The sequence below is a fragment of the Impatiens glandulifera genome, chromosome 5 (genome assembly GCF_907164915.1).
Source record: "Impatiens glandulifera chromosome 5, dImpGla2.1, whole genome shotgun sequence".
Lineage (NCBI taxonomy): Eukaryota > Viridiplantae > Streptophyta > Magnoliopsida > Ericales > Balsaminaceae > Impatiens > Impatiens glandulifera.
In genome coordinates this window covers 44,005,825-44,023,345 of record NC_061866.1, presented here as the reverse complement: position 1 = coordinate 44,023,345, position 17,521 = coordinate 44,005,825, and the positions used below count along the sequence as shown (strand labels likewise).

Here is a 17,521-nt window from a genome sequence, read left to right as displayed (position 1 = left end):
ATATTAGTTAACATAATTTTAGAAAATAATGAAAAAAACACATATTTTTTTTTGTTTGACATTGACATGGTTACTTCTTTCCACCTGAACATTCAAAGAATATTAAGATTTGGAGTTTTATAGTAATGTCACTTCCTTCCATTTTGACATTGTTATCCAATATAATATAGGAACTTTAAAATAGTATGGTTTACAAAAAGCAAAAATGATTACAGAGGACAAAAATAAGAAAATCATTATGAAACACTTAATCGGTCACAATTCTCTATATAATTGCCTTCTTTGACAAAAAAAAATATTATTGCATGCAGAACATATTATCTCCATTAATCTTTCATCTGCAAACAAATAAAATACTAGATCAATTAAAATTTAAAGATTTTAAACATATATAAAAATAGCTTAAAAGAGCATTTATACATACTCACATTTATTGAATAATTGTGTTAGAGTTTCAATAAACACTCGGAGGAGGAGTTGACTTATAAACGTAAGACGGTGGAGGAGGAGACTTGTAAATGTAAGACGGTGGAGGAGGGGAAGAGTAGACATATGCTGGTGGAGGAGGTGACTTGTAAACGTAAGATGGTGGAGGAGGTGACTTGTAAACATAAGACGGTGGAGGAGGGGAAGAATACTTATATGCGGGTGGAGGAGGTGACTTGTAAATGTACGAGGGTGGAGGAGGTGACTTATAAACGTACGAGGGTGGAGGAGGTGATTTGTAAATATAAGATGGTGGAGGAGGAGAAGAGTATACATATGCAGGTGGAGGAGGTGACTTGTAAACATATGAAGGTGGAGGAGGTGACTTGTAAACGTAAGATGGTGGAGGAGGGGAAGAATACACATATGCAGGTGGAGGAGGTGACTTGTAAACGTATGAGAGTGGGGGAGGTGACTTGTAAACGTAAGATGGTGGAGGAGGGGAAGAGTACACATATGCAGGTGGAGGAGGTGACTTGTAAACGTATGAAGGTGGAGGAGGAGAAGAGTACACATATGCAGGTGGAGGAGGTGACTTGTAAATGTATGAGGGTGGAGGAGGTGACTTATAAACGTAAGATGGTGGAGGAGGGGAAGAGTACACATATGTAGGTGGAGGAGGTGACTTGTAAACGTATGAAGGTGGAGGAGGAGAAGAGTACACATATGCAGGTGGAGGAGGTGACTTGTAAACGTAAGAAGGTGGAGGAGGAGACTTGTAAACGTATGATGGTGGAGGAGGAGAAGAGTACACATATGCGGGTGGAGGAGGTGACTTGTAAATGTAAGATGGTGGAGGAGGTGACTTGTAAATGTATGAAGGTGGAGGAGGAGAAGAATACACATATGCAGGTGGAGGAGGTGACTTGTAAACGTAAGATGGTGGAGGAGGGGAAGAATACACATATGCAGGTGGAGGAGGTGACTTGTAAATGTATGAAGGTGGAGGAGGTGACTTGTAAACATAAGATGGCAGTGGTGGAGATTTATAAAGATACGATGAAGGCGACTTATAATGGTGATGAGGAGACTTGTGGTTGTGGTTGTAATGATTGTCACCATAATCTGCCGCTGCCAAAGCAACAGCCATTAGACAAAGGGTTAGGGCGCAAAGAGTACTATATGATCCATGAGTGGCCATTGCTTAACGGAGGGGATGATGTCTTGCAATGGCAGGGCACATTCTATATATAGTCACATTACCCATAGTCCTTAGAATTTAACAATTTTTTAAAATATTATTTTTTCAATTAAATATATATATACATTTATAATTATGATTTGATTTTAAGATTTGACTTTAGATTACTTTATGTCTGTAATAGAGATAATAGTTTTATTTTAAGACGTGCTTACATTATACAAATAAAATAAAATAAAAGAGAGATAGAGATCTATAATGGAAACCAACTTAATTGTAGGAAGCATTTGTACTTCGTGGGACACAAATCTTCCTTATGGTCTTCTAATTAATTATAGGTATTCTCACTAAAACACAATAATTCTTGGACAATCAAACATATATTTGTTAGGATTAAACATAAAACAGAGTTGCAAAGAAGTGTTGTTAACCAGGACAATAAATCTAACAAGAATGTTGAAGTACATAAGTATTAATTATTTTTATTTATTGTGTTCACAACATTCTTATGTTTTATAAATAAAGTAAAAGAGAAAAAAGATAATAATTGTGTTGTGCTTTAATAGAATTTTAAAATTATAAATAAATAAACAATAGATATGATTTTTCTTTAAACATTTTAGTTAGATTAATTTTTTTTAAATCTTAAAATTCGTATTATTACATTAAATAATGAATGGTATAAAAACACTTAACTTACAAACATTGGAAGATTCAAATATTATTATATCTATCAATTATATTTATAAGTGTGTATATTCCTTGTTAAAATTTAGTTTAAATTTACCTGTGTGGTAGAGTTTATCAGCGCATAATTGTTATATACCGACGCTAGATTGTCAGTAAATCTTTCTACTGACGCAAGATTATGTACTGGAATCTATTACCGGCGCGTAATGAAATCTTACCGGTGGTAAATTATATGTCGGTAAAACTTCTGATGCGGTCACCTATCAGTATACTCATGTCGATAAATTTGAGGACGACAATAATATACACCTACGTTTGTATGCCGTTTTTATTATATAAATATAAATCTCTATTTCAATTTAAAATGACATAAAAAGATGAATGCAGTTAAATTACAAATTCGTTTAAAAAATAAAAAATGTGATTCTCCATAGTGACACCAACAGCTACAAGAGAATCAAATGTTTAGGGATGGGCCGACTGTTGCATAGTGAGTAGTGAGTAACGACGCTTCAAGATCTAAGAGGGAGTCAGGGGGACGGGACAATTCCGATAAAGAAAGGGAAGGCTTTAAATTTTTTTTTGACAGCAGGTTGAAAATTAGAAAAGAAAGGAGAAAAGAGTCAAATTGAAACATTTATATTTAAAAAAAAATGAATGAGTGAGTGAGTAAGAAAGGGAAAACAAAAAGATTACAAAATAAAATTATAATTGTAAACGGATTAGCAAGTCCATTTTAGGTCATTTTTAGGTTGACCCAATTTTGACCTAATTATTAATCAGGTTAAACGGGTCGGAATCAGAACCCATAAATACATGACCAAAACTTGATTTTTATTTTGTGTTGGATTCGAATTGTGTTTATGTGTCGGGTTAGAATTTGCTATCCCTAATCATAATGACGATGTTTTTGTTTTACTTAGGAATTAATGACGATAAAAAATACCATTAAAATATCCAACTAGTTGGGTGTGTGGGGTATAACATCGATGTCCTTATCCACACGTCACCCAGCATCAAACCCATAAAATGGAATCTCTAATTCTTGGTTTTCATACACCAACAATTAAAATTTTCTAATTTTGAGAGAAAATTAGGTGGCGATTATTTGTTGTGAGATTTTATTCTTTAAATCGAAAAAAGGAAAAAAAAATATGTCAACCTACCATTTTATTCTCAATCTTAGCTGGGATTCGACGCAAATATAAATTACGGGGTTGACTATAAAGTCTAATTCTATTTTACTTTTCGATTTCAGAAAAAGTAATTTCTTTCAAGTGATGCAAGCTACAAATCTGAACGGTTTTTATCGTGTACAATTACAAATTAGAATTTTACCCCTCACCGTTTAGACTATGAATATAAACCGTTCTGAAAATTAAATCTCTATAAAATAAGCATCCATTAATCTAATATCAACATATTTACATACCTAACTAAGCTTTCTCAACAAAACAATTAAACAAAACAGCTATGAAGGAACATAAAAAATGGTCAAAGTTGCCAACCACAATTAAACAATTTTTTAAGGGTATTAGAATGAGTTTTTCTCTATTAATTTTCTGCATTTTTTTTATAATATCTTGACTACCATATAGACTTTCATCATTTACTACTATTATTTAAAATCCACTTCTCTATACCAAAAAAAAAAAAACATGATGAAAGGATATAACCAAATCATCTTCCATGGATTAGCCAAAAGTTCATATAATATTGCTAAAGTAAAGAACAATATTATCTCGATATGCATATTTACTATAACTTGCTACAAGTTGATACGACTAAAATCTTGGCAGATGATATCATATAATGAAATTTAATTTGAATTAACAAAATGCCAACAATACCACAATATTGTCATATTATAGATGGGGATAGCTACCTGAGGACTTTGAAGATGAGATCGATAGACAATGATAGAAATGTTGACTGCTTGTTATGTTTCTTAAGTGTCAAAGGTTCAAAAGACTATTTACTAAATCACTGGACCAGATCAACATAAAAGGTTCTAACATTAACCTTATAAATGTCTTGACATAATTAATACACTAATTTATCAACCTTAAATAATTGTAAACACCTTTGCATATCATTTTTTTTTGCATTTCATAAACATTAGAAAATTAAATCTTCCAAGAATACTAGCAATGGAGAGACAAAACAACATTATGTTGAAGCTCTTAATTACCTATACCTGTTTGGAAACACCTCTCGTTATGTAGTTGGAGTTGGATCTGAATTTGTCTCAGAAACTAATAATAATTTTCGAACACATTTCTGGGTACGTAGTTGGGCGAGATACACTTTTTTTTTTATAATTTACAAATATGATTGATACATATGAATATTATTTTTAACTTTACTATTTCTTTTTTAAAACATATTTTTTTTTATTCATTTATAACATTAACAAGATTATTAATACTTAATGTTACTCAATAAAAGGCGTTTCTTAACATAACGTTTTGGCAACACAATATTGGAGACTAACTATTCTTTTCCGCAAAATATCATCGTCCTTAGTTTATTACTTAAAATTATAACTTGTTATACGCACACTGTTTATACGTCAATCTGGCAAACCAGCACGTAATTTATTTTTTCTTATAATTTATAATATATTTTTTTATTTTTAAAACTTATAAAATAATTTATAATTATGATTAATAATCACAATTTATATTATTTTATGCACAAGCTAAAAATACACTAGAAATGTAAAGAAATGAACTAAACTGGTACTAAGCAAAATATTTTTTTCATTTCATGTGTAGAAAGTATTCTACAACATTTCTTATTTTTTTGGATTTTAAAAATAATCAAATGAAGTATCGGAAATAGCAAAATAAATATAGAAATTGAAATGTCAAAATATTTTAGTTAAATTAATTTCTTTTTAAACCTTAAAATTTGTATTGTTATAATAATCATACACTAAATTATGTATAAAATATTATGAATAGTATAAAACACTTAACTCACAAACATTGAAAGATGCAAATATTATTATATCTATCAATTATTTGTAAGTGTGTATATCCCTTAGTAAAAATTAGTTTAAATTTACATGTGCGATAATAGTACTGTTTAAACAAAAATAGTAAATATTAAGAATTAAAATATAATGACAAGAAGTAACACTCAAAATTAAATCAAACTTATCTGTGCATGGTTGAAATATACCGGCGTAAGATTATGTATTGGTAAAGATTTTTACCGGCCCAAGATTATGTGTCGGTAAAGATTTTTACTGTTGTATACTTAAATCGTACCATGGATAGATTGTGTTTCGGAAAAACTTATGATGTTGTATCTTATTAACGATGCTAAGTTAAATGTCGATAAGTTTGATGATAATGGAAGTGAAAAAACCATTGATCACCTGTTGGGGAGTTGTCTTCTATGCAACGAAAGTGAAGAAATCATTGATCACCTATTTGGGAGATGCAGTATAACACTAGAAATTTGGGACAGATTTTCTAAAAGCTTAGAGCTGATCAGTTTCCCGAATGAATGAAAAGAAATCAAAGAAGCAGCACTACTCAAAGCCAAAGGAAACAGATTGACAACAAACGTATTCAAGTGCGACTTTGGAGCAAAAGTTTACAACATTTGACAGGAACATAATACGAGAGTCTATGGCAGAACCCGCAGAAGTGCTGAAGGATTATGGAAAGACATAGTCTCAGAATGTGGCGCACTTGCGGGAACGTGTAGAAAAGTTCCAAGTACGGAGCAGAATTGAAATATCATTAGGAATTCGAATTTACCGTTTACTAAAATCATTAAAAACAAAAACATTGTAATCAGATAGTTAATTTATATTTTTGCTTTTATTCAGAATGATACGACTTCAAAATCATTCTAGATCTGTCTATAAAGATCTCTTAAACTCGTGATTTTTTTTCTCGTTTATTAGAATTTTTAATGAAACTATGCTAAGTCGTTTTAAAAAAAAAGGTTTGATAGTAGACTAATATATATACACTTGGAAAATCCTTTTTAAGCATCCAAATCAGTGATTGTTTGATGGGGTGACCACAATTACAAAATTCTCAATATGTTGTAATTTTTTCATCATATTTGTAATAAGAAATAATTTAGTTAGATTAACATTATAAAACATAAATAATATATTTGTTTTAAATACAAACAAGAATAATTGTCAAGCTACATCATTTTTACACACTTAAATTGTTTTCATATGATTTTATAAACAGGATCTACACATATGTAATAAATGGTAAGACAAATCATATAATTTAATCAAACTTACTAAATAAATGTTAAGTTCAAATAATTTTATACAAATGTAACATTTTCAGAGAAAAAGTTGTCACTTTCATTGGTAAAAACTATAATATAAATGCAAATGATAGTATATAATAACATAAATACAGTTAATTATATAATTTTTATATCCTTTGTAGGATACTTGAACTTCCTTAGCCAATAGTCATCAACGATGGTACAATGAGCAGTCTCTATAATGCCTATAATTTCAATTTTGGATTTTCTAAATCATTAGTGACTATATTGTCTTTAATGCCTATAGCACTTGAACTTTCTAAATTAAGTATTACGCATCAAAATGACGATTTTTTTCTACTTAGGAATTAATGATGATAAAAAATGTCATTTAAGGATCTTATACCGTCGTTAAAAGGTGAACCTAATGATAAGCTTCTTACTAATTGCCTATATTTATATGAATGTTAGTTATAGATTAATTTTTAAGATATAACTCAACTCAATAAGAATTTTGTATTTGTTTTTTTGCACTTTATTTCATGTTTCTCTCAAATTTAGTAGAAACTTTTACAGAATCTCCATCCTGTTATACATTGTATTTTCATTATTAATCCTTGTTGATCCTCAATTTAAAACTTGAGGCTGATTGTCACACAAACTTTTAAAATACTCTACCTTATTTCTTTCTAAGGCAAGTTGAGGACCAACAAAAGTGTCAGAAGGTGGTGCTTCAGTCTTACCACGAGGCTTTGTTGATTCTTGCCCCGGTTAAGAGTGAGCGAGCTTCTCTTGGGTTGATTCAAATCTCAACCCTAAACCAAACCTAAGATATAAATTTTGAGTTGATCCAAATCTCAAACCTGACCCAAACCTAAAATATAAATTTGGGTAAAATAATTTAGTTTGGGTTGGATTAAATTCGGATTGGATTAGGACACCTAAATTACCCAAATCATCGTGTAGGGTTAACATTATCAAGTCATGGATAATAAATATTATTTTTGTAGATATAAATATATTTTTCATTTTTAAATTATTATCTACTTGATAGTTCTAGTTTAAATTAGTATTAGTTTACATAACTTTAGACAATAATGCCAAATAACATATAAAAAAAATATTGTTCCACATTGTCATGGTTACTTCTTTCCACATTCCACATTCAAAGAATATTAAGATTTAGTTTTTTTTTGCAATGTCACTTCATTCCATGTTTAAATTATTAACCAATAAAATATAGAAACTTTAATATAATATGATTCATAAAATTAAAAATGAATAATAATATTACCCAACAATAAATTAAAGAGTTCATAACTATGAATAAGAAAATCATTATGAAACACTTTAACAATCATTATTCTCCTCATAATTTCTTTCTTTGAGATAGAAATATTGTCGCATGACGAAAATATTATCTCCATTAACCTTTCACCTGCAAACAAAAAAATATATAGATCACTTAAATCTTAATTTTTTTAAATATATATAAATAACTTAAAATAAAAATTATATATACTCACATTTATTGAAAATTTGTTTTAAAGTCTTAATAAACACTCGGGGGAGGAGGTGACTTGTAAATGTAAGATGGTGGAGGAGGTGACTTGTAAATATAAGATGGTGGAGGTGGAGAAGAGTACACATATGCAGGTGGAGGAGGAGACTTATAAACATAGGTTGGTGGAGGAGGTGACTTATAAATGTAAGATGGTGGAGATGGAGAAGAGTAAACATATGAAGATGGAGGAGGTGACTAGTAAACATAAGATGGTGGAGGAGGTGACTTATAAACGTATGAAGGAGGAGGAGGTGACTTATAAACGTATGAAGGTGGAGGAGGTGACTTGTAAACGTAAGATAGTGGAGGTGGAGAAGAGTACACGTATGCAGGTGGAGGAGGTGACTTGTAAACGTAAGATGGTGGAGGAGGAGAAGAGTATACATATGCAGGTGGAGGAGGTGACTTATAAACGTAAGATGGCGGAGGAGGTGACTTATAAACGTATGAAGGTGGAGGTGGTGACTTATAAACGTATGAAGGAGGAGGTGACTTATAAATGTATGAAAGAGGAGGAGGTGACTTATAAACGTATGAAGGTGGAGGAGGTGACTTGTAAACGTAAGATGGTGGAGGTGGGGAAGAGTACACGTATGCAGGTGGAGGAGGTGACTTGTAAACGTAAGATGGTGGAGGAGGGGAAGAGTATACATATGCAGGTGGTGGAGGTGACTTATAAACATAAGATGGTGGAGGAGGGGAAGGGTACACATATGCAGGTGGAGGAGGTGACTTGTAAACATATGAAGGTGGAGGAGGTGACTTGTAAACATAAGATGGTGGAGGAGGTGACTTGTAAACGTATGCAGGTGGAGGAGGTGACTTGTAAACGTAAGATGGTGGATGAGGGGAAGAGTACACATATGCAGGTGGAGGAGGTGACTTGTAAATGTATGACGGTGGAGGAGGAGACTTGTATAGGTAGGATGGTGGAGGAGGTGACTTGTAAATGTAAGATGGTGGAGGTGGGGAAGAGTACACATATGCAGGTGGAGGAGGGGAAGAGTACACATATGCAGGTGGAGGAGGTGACTTGTAAACATATGAAGGTGGAGGAGGTGACTTGTAAACATAAGATGGTGGAGGAGGGGAAGAGTACACATATGCAGGTGGAGGAGGTGACTTATAAACGTATGAAGGTGGAGGAGGTGACTTGTAAACGTACGATGGTGGAGGTGGGGAAGAGTACACGTATGCAGGTGGAGGAGGTGACTTGTAAACATAAGATGGTGGAGGAGGTGACTTGTAAATGTAAGATGGTGGAGGAGGTGACTTGTAAATGTATGAAGGTGGAGGAGGTGACTTGTAAACATAAGATGGCGATGGTGGAGATTTATAAAGATACGATGAAGGCGACTTATAATGGTGATGAGGAGACTTGTGGTGGTTGTAATGATTGTCGCCATAATCTGCCGCTGCCAAAGCAACAACCATTAGACAAAGGGTTAGGGCGCAAAGAGTACTATATGATCCATGAGTGGCCATTGCTTAACGGAGGGGATGATGTCTTGCAATGGCAGGGCATTTCTATATATAGTCACATTACCCATAGTCCTTAGAATTTAACAATTTTTAAAATATTATTTTTTTCTATTAAATATATAAATATATATATATATTTATGATTTCAACTTAAGATTTGACTTTAGATTACTTTATGTCTGTAATAGAGAGAATAGTTTTATTTTAAGACGTGCTTACATTATACAAATAAAATAAAAGAGAGATAGAGATCTATAATGGAAACCAACTTAATTGTAGGAAGCATTTGTACTTCGTGGGACACAAATCTTCCTTATGGTCTTCTAATTATAGGTATTCTCACTGAAACACAATAATTCTTGGACAAACAAACATATATTTGTTAGGATTAAACATAAAACAGGGATGCAAAGAGGTGTTCTTAACCAGGACAATAAATCTAACAAAAATGTTGAAGTACATAAGTATTAATTATTTTTATTTGTTGTGTTCACAACATTCTTATGTTTTATAAATAAAGTAAAAGAAAAAAAAAGATAATAATTTTGTTGTGTTTTAATTGAATTTTAAAATTATAAATACCTAAAAAATAGATATGATTTTTCTATAAATCTTAAAATTCGTATTATTACATTAAATAATGAATGGTATAAAAACACTTAACTGAAAAACATTGGAAGATTCAAATATTATTATCTCTCATTTATATTTGTAAGTATGTATATCCCTTGTTAAAAATTAGTTTAAATTTACCTGTGTGGTGATAATAATGTTTAAAAATAAATAGTAAAATTTTTCCACGCATAATTGTTCTATACCGACGCTAGATTGCCAGTAAATCTTTCTACTGACGCAGGATTATGTGCTGGAATCTATTACCGGCGCATAATGAAAATATGTCGGTAAAACTTACGTATAAGTACTCATGTCGATAAATTTGACGGCGACAATAATATACACCTACGTTTTTATTATATAAATATCAAATCTTTATTTCAAATTAAAACGACATCATAAAAAAATGAATACAGTTAAATTACAAATTCACTTACAAAAGAAAAAAATAAAAAATAAACGTGACTCTCTCCATGGTGATACCAACGGCTACAAGAGAATCTAATGTTTAGGGATGGGCCGACTGTTTGTTGCATAGTTGGTGGAAGGTAGTGGTTGATCAGAAGCCTACTACTGAGGCAAAGCACAATCAACGACGACGGAAATTCCGATAAAGAAAGGGAAGGCTTTAAATATTTGTGACAGCAGGATGAAAATTAGAAAAGAAAGTTGAAAAGAGTCAAGTTGAAACATAGGGAAGACTTCAATTTTATTTTATTTTTAGTAAAAATGAATGAGTGAGTGAGTAGGAAAGGGAAAACAAAAGTCTACAAAATAAAATTGTAAACGGGTTAGCGAGTCTACTTTAGGTCAGTTTTAGGTTGACTCAATTTTTTAATTTTTATTTGGAAAAACAACTTAACTTCATTTCATTATAAATTCCCTAAAATGGAAAAAACTACGAATTTTACGGGATCATTTTAGACAAGCCTATAACGATTTTGAGTTCGTAACCGTTTATGAATAAACGCTAAAAATGTAAATATATTATTAATCGTGTACAATTACAAATTATAATTTTACTGCTCACCGTTTAGATTATGAATATAAACCGTTCTGAAAATTAAATCTCTATAAAATAAGCATCCATTTATCTGATATCAACATATTTACATACCTAACTAAGCTTTCTCAACAAAACAATTAAACAAAACAGCAATGATGGAATATAAAAAAAAAATGGTCAAATTTGCCAACCACAATTAAACAATTTTTTAAGGGTATTAGAATGAGTATTTCTCTATAAACTTTCTGCATTTTTTTTTTATAATATCTTGACTACCATATAGACTTTCATCATTTACTACTATTATTTAAAATCCACTTCTCTATACCAAAAAAAAACATGATGAAAGGATATAACCAAATCATCTTCCATGGATTAGCCAAAAGTTCATATAATATTGCTAAAGTAAAGAACAATATTATCTCGATATGCATATTTACTATAACTTGCTACAAGTTGATACGACTAAAATCTTGGCAGATGATATCATATAATGAAATTTAATTTGAATTAACAAAATGCCAACAATACCACAATATTGTCAGATCATAGATGGGGATAGCTACCTGAGGACTTTCAAGATGAGATCGATAGACAATGATAGAAATGTTGATTGCTTGTTATGTTTCTTAAGTGTCAAATGTTCAAAAGACTATTTATTAAATCACTTCAACATAATCTCTAGTTGCTACCCTAGACCTGACCGGTCATTCTGTTGGGAAATTGGATTTGAAATCTTGCCTAGATGAAACTGATGACAATCGGGTTGTTTGTGCTGAAAATTCGGTCCCAAAGTTGGAAATAATCTGTCAAAAGGGCTCTAAGGTAATGCAGGAAAATGACATAAATTGTACAGGTTTATCGGATCCTATTGAAAGCTCAATGTTGGTGTCTGTTTCTGCATCGGGTGAAAACATTAAGCTGAGAACTATGTCTATTTTGAATGATCCTACTGAAGTTGATATTGGGGTTCCTATTGAGGTAAATATGACAGGGATGAATAAGACTTCTGGTCGAGAATCAGTAGGTTCAAAGAATATTACAAGGTTGGGATTAGTTTCAAAAATAGGAAAACATGACAGTTTGGGTTATTCAGTTACAGAGAAAGATCAGAAAACAGAGTTTACCGGTCCTACTAGAGAGGATGCTGAACTGGGCAAAATGGGTCATATTGAAATTGCCTCTACAGAGTTGGAGATATCAACTGCTCAGAGTCCATTGGGTCCAAAGAATGACATAATTTCATAATCTTTTTCTGCAATAGGAAATCTTGTAAAACTGAAAGTCTTGGGTTCCATTGATGATCAAAATGCTAAGTCTACCTGCTCTACTAAGGATCAGATGAAAAGTCAGACAACCAGACTATGGACTATGCTAGAAAAAGGTTGGACAGAAGACACTAAATGCGCCCAGGATTCTGAAACTGAGGCTAAAATTGCAAGATCTTCTAAACAACCTACACATCTAGCTAAAACTGTTTAAGGACATAGTCTAGCAGAATCTGGAAACACTGAAGAAATTGGATCTGAGTTGGAGCTGGTCATAGAAATAAATTCAGCTAAATCAGAAAAGCTTAATAAAATAGATCTAAAGGATGATGAACTGAACTTGATTGATAGAGTCAATGGTAAAAGCTTGGCTGGGAATTATATTGATTCGTTGGTTGATGGCACCATGAATGACAATCTGATTGAAAATCTGGGTCTGGGTATGAATCTCATGGAAGCTACAAATAAGTTGGGTCAGAATATAAGTTAGGGTATGAGAGGTGAAAAATATATGAAATTGGAATAATTAGCCAACGATTTTCCCTTGGTTGAGTCTGATAAGGGGTTAGCCAACGGTTTTCGCTTGGCTGAGTCTGATAAGGGGTTAGCCAACGGTTTTCGCTTGGCTGGGTTTGAAAAAGATAATTTGGTTGCTCACATAAGTCCTAGTGCTACTTACATTTTTGGTCCTACAATTGATGCATCTTCCGGTCCTAATAGACAAGATGATAACTCTACAATCAAAGCTATGAGCCACCAATCGAATCAAAAGAACCAAAACATGGATGTTGATTTGGAATCAAACGATAGCACCGACTATGATGAGACAATAATATGTGACCTTGAATATCATAAGTCCATGAAGAAGATGTCAGCAGCAAAGATCAAACCAAAAGCATAGGGGCATAGTTCTTCCAAAACAAGTGCTGAAATTGAAAGGATCGGTCAAGTAACAAAATCGAATAATTCTAAAACAGCTAAGAGGGGTAAGAATGGATCTAAAATCAAAGAAATGAAAAACATGAAGGCAAATAACTCAAGTTCCAAGAAAAATGCTGAAGTAAATCCCAAGGAAACTGTGACACCCGAGGCTAACACTAAGATATTGAACATGGGTGCGTTTTCTCCACTCGTTAATCTGGATCCTGAAATTCCAATTGATAGCATTCAAAAGAGGAAAACTGGCACAAAAGAAGAGTATTGAAGGGGATATTCTAAAGAAGATTGGAACAATTGAAGACAACGGTTTTGTGAGAAATACAAGGGTTAGATGGGCCGAAAAGAACAAACAAGTCAAGAAATATAGCAACCCTGAAATAGTCATCTCCTCAGCTCCTCCTACTACTGCAATTCCTGACAAAGAAAATACTCAGACTGATAACAAGGATCCTACTGCTTGTCCAACGTGGTCAATGAGGAAAACGAAATAGAAAATTCGGCAGGACTACGAAACCAGACGAAGAAGATATTTTACCAAGTTAATAAACAAGAGATTACGATGCCCCAAGAAAGAAATGATCAATTGAATGATCAGTTAAACAGTCACTATCTAAAGAATTGGAATCTCTTCAACAAAGACCAATATGATGAAGTGATCAAGTGGACGGTTGATGCCATGAAGGAAATTTCTAAATGTAATAAAACAAAGGTGTATACAATCATGAGCAACCCAAACAAAACCTGACAAGAAGGAAATGTGTGGAATGGAAATGCAATGAACGATCCAGAAAAGGGAAAATTCAAGATAGACACCTTATACCCAAAGGTAATTACACATGATCATCTGCACCGGTTTGAGCTCCCACTAGAAATTGAAGAAAAATGCGTAAATGCATGGGAGTTTGTCATAGTTGGTCACTTTATGGGCAACATGAAGGCACCATTTGCTAAGGTTAAAATAATGTTGATGGGTCAGTGGGAATCCTCTGGTCTGGAGAGGATCACAATCAATGATCACGAATTCTACTTTCTATCCTTTAGGAATGGAAGCGAAATAAAGCCGATCATAGAGAGCGAATGTACATTTATCAAAGGAAAAAGATTCAAGTTGTACAAGTGGAGCGAGGAACTTAATATTAATCATAGACCACCTGAACTTGAACAAATCTGGGTGAATCTTAAGAATGTTCCACCACACCTGTGCAACCCAATGGGCCTGGCCTATATTTCAAGCATTATAGGCAAACCACTTATGTTTGACCCAGCAATGGAAGGCTACGAGCGTGCATCTGTGGCTAGAGTTATTGTCAAAATTCATCCAAGTAGCTCTCTTCCAATTAAGTTTGAACTTAAAAGATAGACTGGAAAATTTATTTGACATTGGAGTACAATACGAATGGAAACCAAATCAATGTATATGGTGTAGCACTTTCACACACGCTACGAATAAATGTCTAGTCAATAATAATCTAAAATTGAAGGCCAATAACAATGCTCAGGAAGGCGGTATCAATGACTCTAACCAGGCTCAGGTTGAGAGAAATGTGAACATGTCTGAAATTAACATCAATGAACACACTGATAATGATAGGATGTGCAACCAAAAGCAAGAGCAGATAAGGGTAAGGAATAAGATAGGAAAAAGAATGAAGTGGGTAAGGGTACAAGCTGGCCCTGCTAACGCTGATCCTATCGGTCATGTTCAGGGCACCGGTCCTAGGGATTCTGTTTTCTCAAGAATAGGTTCTGTTCAAAACGTCGATCCTAGTCAGGATATTGGTCCTGATAAAGCTGGACATAGCCACACCAGTCCTAGAGCCTCTCATAATGCTACCGTACCTAGCCATATTGACCATGTTAAGCCTGGTCCTGGACTTGCTGATCCGGATACTACTCAAGCTATCGGACTTGCTACTACCGGTCCCGATAAAAAATGTCCTGATTTTAAAGTTTCTGGAATTCAAAGAAATATGGGACGGGGAATACTTGGCCCATATGAAACAAACAAAATTGGATCTGATGGCACTCCAATAGGTCGTGAGTTCACTCTTCACAATTCTAGAAATGTAAGCAGGAACCAAAAAAGCAATGTCATCAGAATTCGAAATGACCCGATCCATGGGCTTAGAGCCACCTTTCGAGATAATGAACAAGAAAATCCTGGACAAAAAAATATTGAAAAACCAACAAGCAATAAAGAATCTCTTGAGAATGAACTGGAAAATTTTGGGTTTTGTGAAATTAAAAGATCAAATGCAGAAGAAGACAATTTTGTCTTGAATAAGGTAGTGAGCCTTGGTTCTGAAGTAGGGCGAATTAAAATCAATAACAGACATGAATCCAGTAGTGAAGAGGTTCAAAGTCAGAAAAGACCTACTAAAGAAGAACAAGCTGAAAAGCGAAAACAGAGCAGAAAGATCTTGGATCCAGAAGCCACCGACTCTATAACGGGAGAAGATGAGATCTATGTGAGACAACCCCCACTCAATGTGAATAGTATTCCATGTAATCAAGTTGTAGTCATTGAGGATAGCGAGACAAGTGATGCTTACGATTTCTCTAATGAAGAGGTCCATGATAGTATAGAAATTCAAGAACCCAACACTTATATTCATTCATGAATATAGTGACATGGAACATAAGGGGACTCAATGACCCTCTGAAATGCAAAGAAATCAGGAGGATCACTGAGAACCAGAAGATCACTATTATGGGTATTCTTGAGACAAAAGTCAAAAGTCGGAACGTTGAGAAGGTTAGCAAGCTGTGTATTGATAGCAGCTGAGAAATCATTCACAACTCAAATGACAAAGCGGGCAGAATCTGGGTTATCTGGGATAACAAAGTTGCTGAGGTCAGGGCTCTCTTTTTGAATGATCAAGCAATCCTGGTAGAGGTTAAAGACAGAATCACAGGAATCTTGTTTAATCTTGCTATTGTTTATGCTAGCAACTCAAGAACTGACAGAAGACTCCTCTGGAATTGTCTTAGAAAATGGATCGGTAGTGATAAATCTTGGGTTGTCCTTGGTGATTACAACGTAACTAGAAGCGAATCTGATCGTAGCCCAGAATCTAAAATAACTCGGGATATGATTGACTTTAATGACTGTATCAGAGATATGGGTTGTATCGAGCCTACTAATTCTGGGAATTTCTTCACTTGGTCTTCTACGAGAGAGAATGAGCAAACTAGAAGATGTCTGGTAAATGAGAACTGGATTAACCAATTTCCGAGAAGTCAACTTCATGTTCTGAATCCGGGTATATCTGATCACTGCCCGATTAAATTGTTTTGGTAAAAGGAAGAAAGGTTCAAAAGGCCCTTTAAAATTTTCAATTTTTGGATGGAAAACGACAAATTCAAGGGTATTCTCGAAAGTGTATGGTCTACAGATGTTAGGGGATCCAATATGTAAAGGGTTTCTGAGAAGCTTAAACTCTTGAAGAATCATCTCCAAAGTTTTGACAAGAAGAAGTTCAGCAATATCTCCAATTGAGTTCTAGCTGCTAGAGAAGAATTGGAAGAAGTTCAGAAAATGTTATTAAGGGATGATAATGATGAACAACTCAATGAAACAGAAAGGGATGCGCTTGAAAATTTCAGGAAGCCGAGTCTTCTTGAAGAGAATTTTATTAGACAGAAATCAAGACAGAGTTGGCTCTCGTTGGGTGACAAAAACACAGCTTTCTTCTACAGAAAATGCAATGCTAGAAACATGAGAAACAATGTGTACAGGCTGAAGAATGGTGATGGTGAATATGTTCAGGGTCAAAAGAGTGTACAAGATTTGGCTATCGATTTCTATAAGCAGCTTATGGGTACAAGAAAGCATCATCAAAGTCATATGAATACCTTATATCAGATTATTGGTAGGAAAATTTCTGCAGAAGATAGTCGCGAGTTGATAAGGGTGATCACGAGGGTTGAGGTTAAAGAAGCTCTGTTTAGTATTGATGGGAATAAAAGCACGGGTCCTGATGGGTTTAATGCACAGTTCTTCAAAGACAATTGGTCGGTTGTGGGTAAAGACGTTATTGATGGGGTTCTGGAGTTTTTCAAGAACAGGAAGATGTTAA

The 17,521-nt window shown here is 33.7% G+C and overlaps 1 pseudogene; it reads right to left on the bottom strand.

Moving 5' to 3' along the window:
* Window positions 1–454: 454 nt before the first annotated feature.
* On the bottom strand, window positions 455–9,617 carry LOC124939449 (annotated as a pseudogene).
* Between the last annotated feature and the right edge of the window lie 7,904 nt (window positions 9,618–17,521).